This window comes from Triticum aestivum, chromosome 6D (genome assembly GCF_018294505.1).
Source record: "Triticum aestivum cultivar Chinese Spring chromosome 6D, IWGSC CS RefSeq v2.1, whole genome shotgun sequence".
Lineage (NCBI taxonomy): Eukaryota > Viridiplantae > Streptophyta > Magnoliopsida > Poales > Poaceae > Triticum > Triticum aestivum.
In genome coordinates, this window is record NC_057811.1 from 5,277,773 (window position 1) to 5,285,261 (window position 7,489).

Sequence of the window (7,489 nt, forward strand, 5' to 3'; positions counted from 1 at the left end):
TCAAATGATGAGTCACCTACACCTTCCTGTGCCTTCCATTTTAGCAAATCCAGTGTGCAGCCCAGCTTTTTCAGACTATTATCGCATCCTGGGTACAACGACTTTTTGTGATCCTCTAACATGCGATCCAAATTCTCCCTCTCCTTGTCAGTTTCGCAGCGTCTCCGTGCATCAGCAATGGTCCGACCAAGATCATCAGCGGGCTCATCATGTGCCTCTTCTTCACCTTTACCTAACCCTTCCCCACCTTCAGCATCATCCTCCATGAAAGTATCCCCGAAATGATCATGATAGTTGTCATCGATATCATCCCCTTCTTCATCTTCTTTCATTCTAACCCCTCTTTCTTCATGCTTGGTCCAACAATTATAGCTTCGCATGAAACCGTGCCGAAGCAGGTGCATGTGAACGTCTCTTGAGGAGGAGTAACACTTCTGATTCTTACAGACAGCACATGGACAGATAATAAAACCTCGCTGCTTGTTCGCATTTGCCACTACGAGGAAATCTTTCAAACCCGTAGTGAACTCGCCGGAGAGTCGGGGACCGTACATCCATCGCCGATTCTTCTGCATTATTATTATATAAAGTATATAATTAACCATCATGCATTTGTTAAACTAACTAGCTAGAAATAATACAAATTAAACAATGAACTACACACATGCATATTTTATCAATGACACATGAAAGGTTCAAGTTGCTAACCGCGATCGCGGAGGAAAAATAAATGAGAAAGCTCAAGTGTGGCTCGGACACTTCATATCATGTTTGTTTCAGGCTCTCGGGCATTTCATCGAACACCTTGTGTGCATAGGAGGAACCAAAAGCAAACCCACCACCCCCTTCTGAAAATTGTGAAGTGAGCTGAGTCCTATATATAGGGATGGGCCTTTAGTCCCGGTTGGCCTGGCCAACCGCGACTAAAGGCCTTCGGGGACCTTTAGTCCCGGTTGGCCAGGCCAACCGGGACTAAAGGTCCCCGAAGGCCTTTAGTCGCGGTTGGCCAGGCCAACCGGGGCTAAAGGCCTTCGGGGACCTTTAGTCCCGGTTGGCCAGGCCAACCGGGACTAAAGCCCCTCCCGTCCGCCAGCTGTCGACCGAGCGCGCTGGGCCCAGATAGTTGGTCGCGGGTCTCCTCCCGAACCGCGACTAAAGGCCCCTTTTGTCGCGGTTTGATTGTTTTGGGGACTAATGGGGGCGTATGAAAGCCTCTTTTTCTACTAGTGTGATGCCAATATAAGAAGTGGACATATGTGGATACAAATGGGAGAAAGCGAGAGACAGAGGCTGCCCGTTTATTACCAGCTTGAGATACATGGCGTGGCCCAAGGAAGAGATTTAAGGTTGGCTGCAAGTGGCTTCACCATCGTCTGCCTGGAGATATATATAGCGTGTAACATAATATGTGGATCTCTATATAGCGTGTGAATAAATATGATGTAGTAGTTTCTAGGCACGTACCTCTGCTTGGTCGGTAGCATCGTCGTCGTAGGCGTAATAATAATCTTCATCGTCCTCACTATCGGTGGCATCACTTTTGCGCGCCTGGAGATTTATTATTTAAAAAAACGGCCAGCCGGCCATCAGCGCCTGGAGATATATACAGCAATCAATCGATGGATACGATGGACAGTGGTATGTACGTACCTCATCCTGGTCGGTGCCTGCATGGTCATGTAGCCAACTCTTGAATTTGGCAACAAGGTCACGTATCTCTTGTTGGCCGTACCTCCCGACCCGAGACTCCTCGGCGTCACGTAACCTTCTCTCGAGTGATCTAATCATGCGACGTGTCCTTTCCTCCTGGTATGCTGCAGGACGGCCCACATCCTCGGGTCTGTCCAAACCACGTAGGATCCACTCGAGATTATCAATGAATTTACATGCCTCCTTGTCGTAGTTTTCTTTTTCTATGTAGAGATCGCGATACACAGCATTGGGACGGCCCACAGCGCTTGCTTCGCTTCCTTTACTTCCCTGTAGCTGCTGTTAGTGCAGTCAAGGAAACACCCGACAAACTTCAGCAAAGGACAGCTATTTCTCCTCCACGGCACCAAGCTGGCAGCGTCCTTTCTTTCAGCGCTTGCAGTGTATCTCAGCCATTCAAGCATCGGCAATGCTCCTTCTCCAACAGCGATCTCTATCTTCTTCGTCCACAAGATTCTCAGCTTGTGAAACTCATTGCTGCCAAAAGTATATGATACGTTCCTTTCATCCTTACTCCAGAGACCAAGTTCGAGGAGCGACGGCAACCTGCCGATGGTTTGAACATCCCGAACTTCTACCGCATCCACATGCAGCAATAGACGAGAAAGGAGTGGAACACTTAACTGATTGATCCATGATGGCACCCTCGGTATAACTATGCCTAGTAGATTTAACTCGTACAGCTTTGTACATGGTGCCAAGTCTTCCAAACTATGATTGAGGACAACCGCATATTCAGGACCACGATCATCGAAGACCGTCAGACTATGGATATTGTGCAGGTTGCATAGGGATTCCATCAGAGCCTTGCCTGCAGACTCCTGTATTTCAGCGAAATATATGTTGAGCACCCTTAACTTCGTCAGCTTCCGCACCTCTGTGAAGAAGTTTGGGCACTTCTCCACCGAATATAGCTGCAGCTCTTCAAGGCATGTCAGTTTCCCTATCTTGCCCTTCATCACTGTACCCTCATTAGCGCGCAAGCACCTCAAATTCAATAGCTCACCAACAGATGGTGGCAGCTCACTTATCAAACCTCCCCTTACATCCAGTATCTCAAGAAACTTCAGATCATGCCCTATTCCTTCCGGGATCTTGACCGCTGTCTTCACTAGCCCCAGGTACCTCAGCTGCAACAACTTACCGAGATGCTCAAGACTACTACCTTCCGAAAAAACACAGTCCTCAATAACTAGCACACGCAGTACTTTAAAGCTCGAAAGCAGGTGCATACTGTTGGCACTGCACCCAACAACATTGAACGACCTCAGGTGTTCCATGGCAATGCTAGAGTTGTGTTCCACACTTCTTCCGTGAAGTGCTAATCTGCGAACCCTATTTGTTTGTTGTCCTCGCAAACTTGTGCCATGCTGCTCCATATCATGTACTGTAACAAAGTTTATATCATTTGATATGGTGCGGATGAGATCGAGCACCATATCATGGATACGACAACCACCTTGGCCTTCATCAATCCACCGGATCATGCTTTTGTTAACTAGCTCATTGAAATAGATCTCCCCGAGCTCAAATGACCCTATACCTTCTCGATCTAGGACAAAACCTTCACAGACCCACCTCCAAATCAGTGTCCTTTTCCCAATCAAGCTATCTTCAGGAAACATACTTAGATATAATAAACAGGTCTTCAAATGGGAAGGTAGATCATAATAGCTAAAAGACAATATCTTTCTTGTGTTATGAACAACTTTGTTGTCTTCATGCCCAAAACCAATGGCATCATACACCTTAGACCAATCCTCACATCGTTTACCAACAAGCAAGCTAGCTATTGTAATGATCGCTAAAGGCACACCACCACATTTCTTTAAAATTTTGTTAGTCACCTCAGCAGGCTGGTTATCTGAACTTGCTCCTTCTCCACCAAATGTTCTCGTATAGAATAACATTTTGGAGTTATCATTAGAAAGTGGTTCCATGCGGTAGATACCACCAGCTTTTGTGGCAACATCAAAATCACGAGTTGTTATGATTATTCTACTTTCTGGATGACTATCCATGAAAGCACAATTGATCATCTCCCATGTTGGTGTATCCCATATGTCATCAATAACAATAAAGTACCTATTGACATGGTAAGGCAAAATCTTTAATTAGCAAGAACTATCTAACATATAACCACTAGAACAAGAAGCACCCCAACACACCAGAACTGAAAAGACATTAACAATCGTAAAAAGATTATATCATAGATAAATCTCAAACTTTAAATTTGCTTTTCCAATATTGGATCTTCAACAATATTTTCTCATATGGCTAAATTCTAGATAATTTGATGTGCATTAGTTAGTAGCAAACTTAGCGATAGTTGACCACAGAAGTAATCCATGTAACGACTTTGTTAATGTGATTGACGGTAATAATTTCGAACTTTAGCAAAGAAACAGAGGTGTCACGCGACCAACTGATCTACATGGACTTGGCAGTGGCTGACGTGTGTGCAGCTAGTAGAGAGTGAAGTTCAGACCAAGCAGGTGTGCAACTTGGCCGTGAGTGGGCGTATATGTGTGCATGTTACCTACTAAACACCTTGTAATCAGTTGAGCTCAAGTTCATGAGGAAAAAGGGAACAAAGAAAATGCACAAGCTGTATGTGTCCGTCCTCTTGTGTTGCATTTGGGTATATATTTATGTTCCTTTTGTTTTGGCTTTCCCTTGATGTACCTTGCTCGTCGAATAATATGAATCAGAAATTGCCATGTAAAAAAAGAAACTAACAACAACTGTTTGTCTATACATGTTAATATGTTATAGTTTTGGAGTAGATGAATCGAAAGCAATATATATATATATATATATATATATATATGTCCTTACTTATTTGTTTGGCCAAAGCCTAAAGTAACATTCCTATTATGTTGGGCATTATGCCAAGCTGATTACTTAACCATGCCCATACTGAGTATTTTCATTGACAGGTCGCCACAACACAAAGCCTTTATAGTGTAGCTGGGCACACGTGGTAGAGAGATCGAAATTATTGACTAGCATAGGGTGAGGTTAATTCGTACCTCTTTCCTACTAGGAATGTCTGCAGCTGATTGATCAGCTGCCTTTCATCCATTGTTGATGCATCTCTGTACAACTGCCTGTCAAGTTCAAGGAGGATATCCCTGAGAACTTTCTTTGTGTCTGGATTTTGACCCACTGGAACAAAAACCCCACAATCAAAATTCTTGTTAAGCTTGTCATACACAGCTTTAGCAAGAGTTGTCTTGCCCAATCCTCCAAATCCAACAACAGAGACAACCTTGAGCTGTTCACCGGATGGATCATCGCCCTCAGATAACCTCCGTGTTAGCTCATCCATTGATTTTTCAATGCCAATAAGGTCAGATACTTTGTTGTACATGGCCAAGAGACGTGGATCAACTTCCGTTCGGGCATTAGTATTACCAATAACATCTTTGTATCTGTCGAACCGCTCCTTCACCTCTTTAACTTGGATCTTGACGTCTTTGATGTCATTGGCTATTTCGCGACGAATCTTGAGCTTGGCGACCTTCTTACAGGTCTTCTTGATGATCCCAAAGAAGGTGTGTGGCTTGGTCGGCTCAACACCCTCGACACGCACCATGAAGGAGTCGAGGCTGTCCTCGATGGCAAAGGACAGCTCCCTGACATCGTTTGCCCAAATTTTGACCAGCGGATCAAGCTGGTCTAGTGGCACATCGGACACCTTCACAAGTGCAGCTTGTATGACCAGGAGCTCATCCCTCAGGTCCTTGATCCCCTTCTTCAAACGCTTCTGCAGATTGTACTCCTCCATGAGCAGCTTGCCCAACTTGGGGAGTAGGGTGCCCAACGCCCCCGTGGCAAACACCATGGCCGGCCGACTTTCTTGTTCCTATGTTGCACCTTGTATCTGAATATGATTGATTACTCAAGTAGCAGCAGGCCCAGGCAGATGGATCTGAAGGGGCGAAGGTGAGGAGAAAAAGAAGTCAAACCAGGGAAAATTTCAATTCATCACGAGATTTGGAGCTGAGCTGAGTGGAGCGCAGCCGGATCTGGTTGTACCTGACGAAGCGAGTGGAGGGAGGTGAAGATTGCTGACGGGGTGGGGGTAGCAGCCGGATGACCGCCGCCGCCTCCTCCTGGAGCTGTGTTGGGACGAAGAGCTGTGGTTGGAGCTCGGCACCACCGTACCGCCGCAGCTGAGAGACGCTTCCACCTGCAGCTCTGCTCGAGAGGCTCGAGGAGGACGGAGTCAGGTGTCACGGCGGCGGGCGGGGAAGGACTCGGCCTTGTGGATCTGTCACAGCGGCGACGGCGAGAGGATGGAGGAAGGGCGAATGGGAGCGGCTGGTCTGGCAGAGCAGAGGACTAGCATGGAGTCAAGCACGGTCGGACTCCATTATTGTTGTTGACTGGTTGCTAGTACTAGAAGCCACCTTGAGCCTCCATTATTGGGGTTAAGCTTAAGCTTACGCGTTATTATAGCTTATGATTTATTTTTGTGGTATTTGTACCTTGCGAATGTTCACGGTGAGGGGATGTCAACCGAATCATCTTTGCTGGCCGTTTTACTTGTTAAAAAGAGATCAAACTATGGCAGTTTTTAAACGTAATTTGACTTCTTGCAAATAAACTAAGAAAAATGTGCCAAGTCTAAAGTAATCTGGCAAAGAAGATGGAAGATGGTCCTTGTCTAACAACATCTCCATAATAATAAAATAAAAGATGTATATGTAAAAATAACTAACTTTTACATTACGAAGCCGATGATGTTGATGAAAAAAACTTACATCACCTCCTCTAAATAATATAAAATATGACACCTTCTAGGTGATGTAAAACTTTAGTCGTGTGCCTGGCCCAAAACGTTGCCGCTGCGGCCCGTCCGTTCATTCCCGACCCCGCCGCCCGTCCGTCCTTCCTCGACCACTGAGTTTTAAAGTGAATTTTTACGACTGCACCTGTTTCAATTTCAGTTTCAGATAAAGTTTATATTCAGATCGAGACTGACGAAACTGACTTTATATTCAGTTTCAGGTAAGGACATCAGAGAATCTACAGCAGTGAGGCCAATTCTACAGTATCTGTGACAGAGATTCTACAGCAGTGTGGCCAATTCTACAACATCAGTTTCAGAGAATCTACAACAGTGAGGCCAATTCTATTGTAGCAGCCTAATCAATTCTACTCAAGCAAAGAATCTGTAGTACTCAAGGAAATGTGTGAGCAAGCAATGAATCTGTAGTCCCGAGGCCAATCAGTATGGAAGCATCTGTGTAAGCAAGCAAAGAATCTACAACGCCGACGAGGAACAGACCTTGAGGTTGGTGTGCTTGGCGGTGGAGTCCTAGAGCGGATGGAGGAACATGTCGGAGCTCGCCGCCACCATCCCGCCGCCGCTGCTGCGCGGCCGTAGCCACGTCATAGTCAGACCTGCGCTGATGCTGGATGAGCGTGACGAAGGCGGCCAAGTAGCCGCGGCTGCAAGAGATGAGCTCCTCACCTGGCGACCAGCAGCAGCCCCGTGCAGGCGACCGGCAGAACCAGCTCTGTCACGCCGTCTTGGTAGTCTCCGCCGCAGATTGAGCACGGCCACTGCAGATCGAAGAGCCAGAGGGGGAAAATCGGCTCAAAATGTTTCTCCTGTGCATATAAGCAAGGTGAGAAAATCGTAAGCATAACATGCAGGTCAAACTTGAAGATCACGTCAGACACCTGACATGTGCAGCTGCCATGTTCCAGAGCTCATTATTGAGACACCTGGTGCCCTGTTTCACACTCTTCAACGGGAGCTACCAAG

The 7,489-nt window shown here is 46.2% G+C and overlaps 1 pseudogene; it reads right to left on the reverse strand.

The window, feature by feature from the left end:
* Nucleotides 1-456: 456 nt before the first annotated feature.
* Nucleotides 457-6,161, reverse strand: LOC123142942 (disease resistance protein RGA5-like; annotated as a pseudogene).
* Between the last annotated feature and the right edge of the window lie 1,328 nt (nucleotides 6,162-7,489).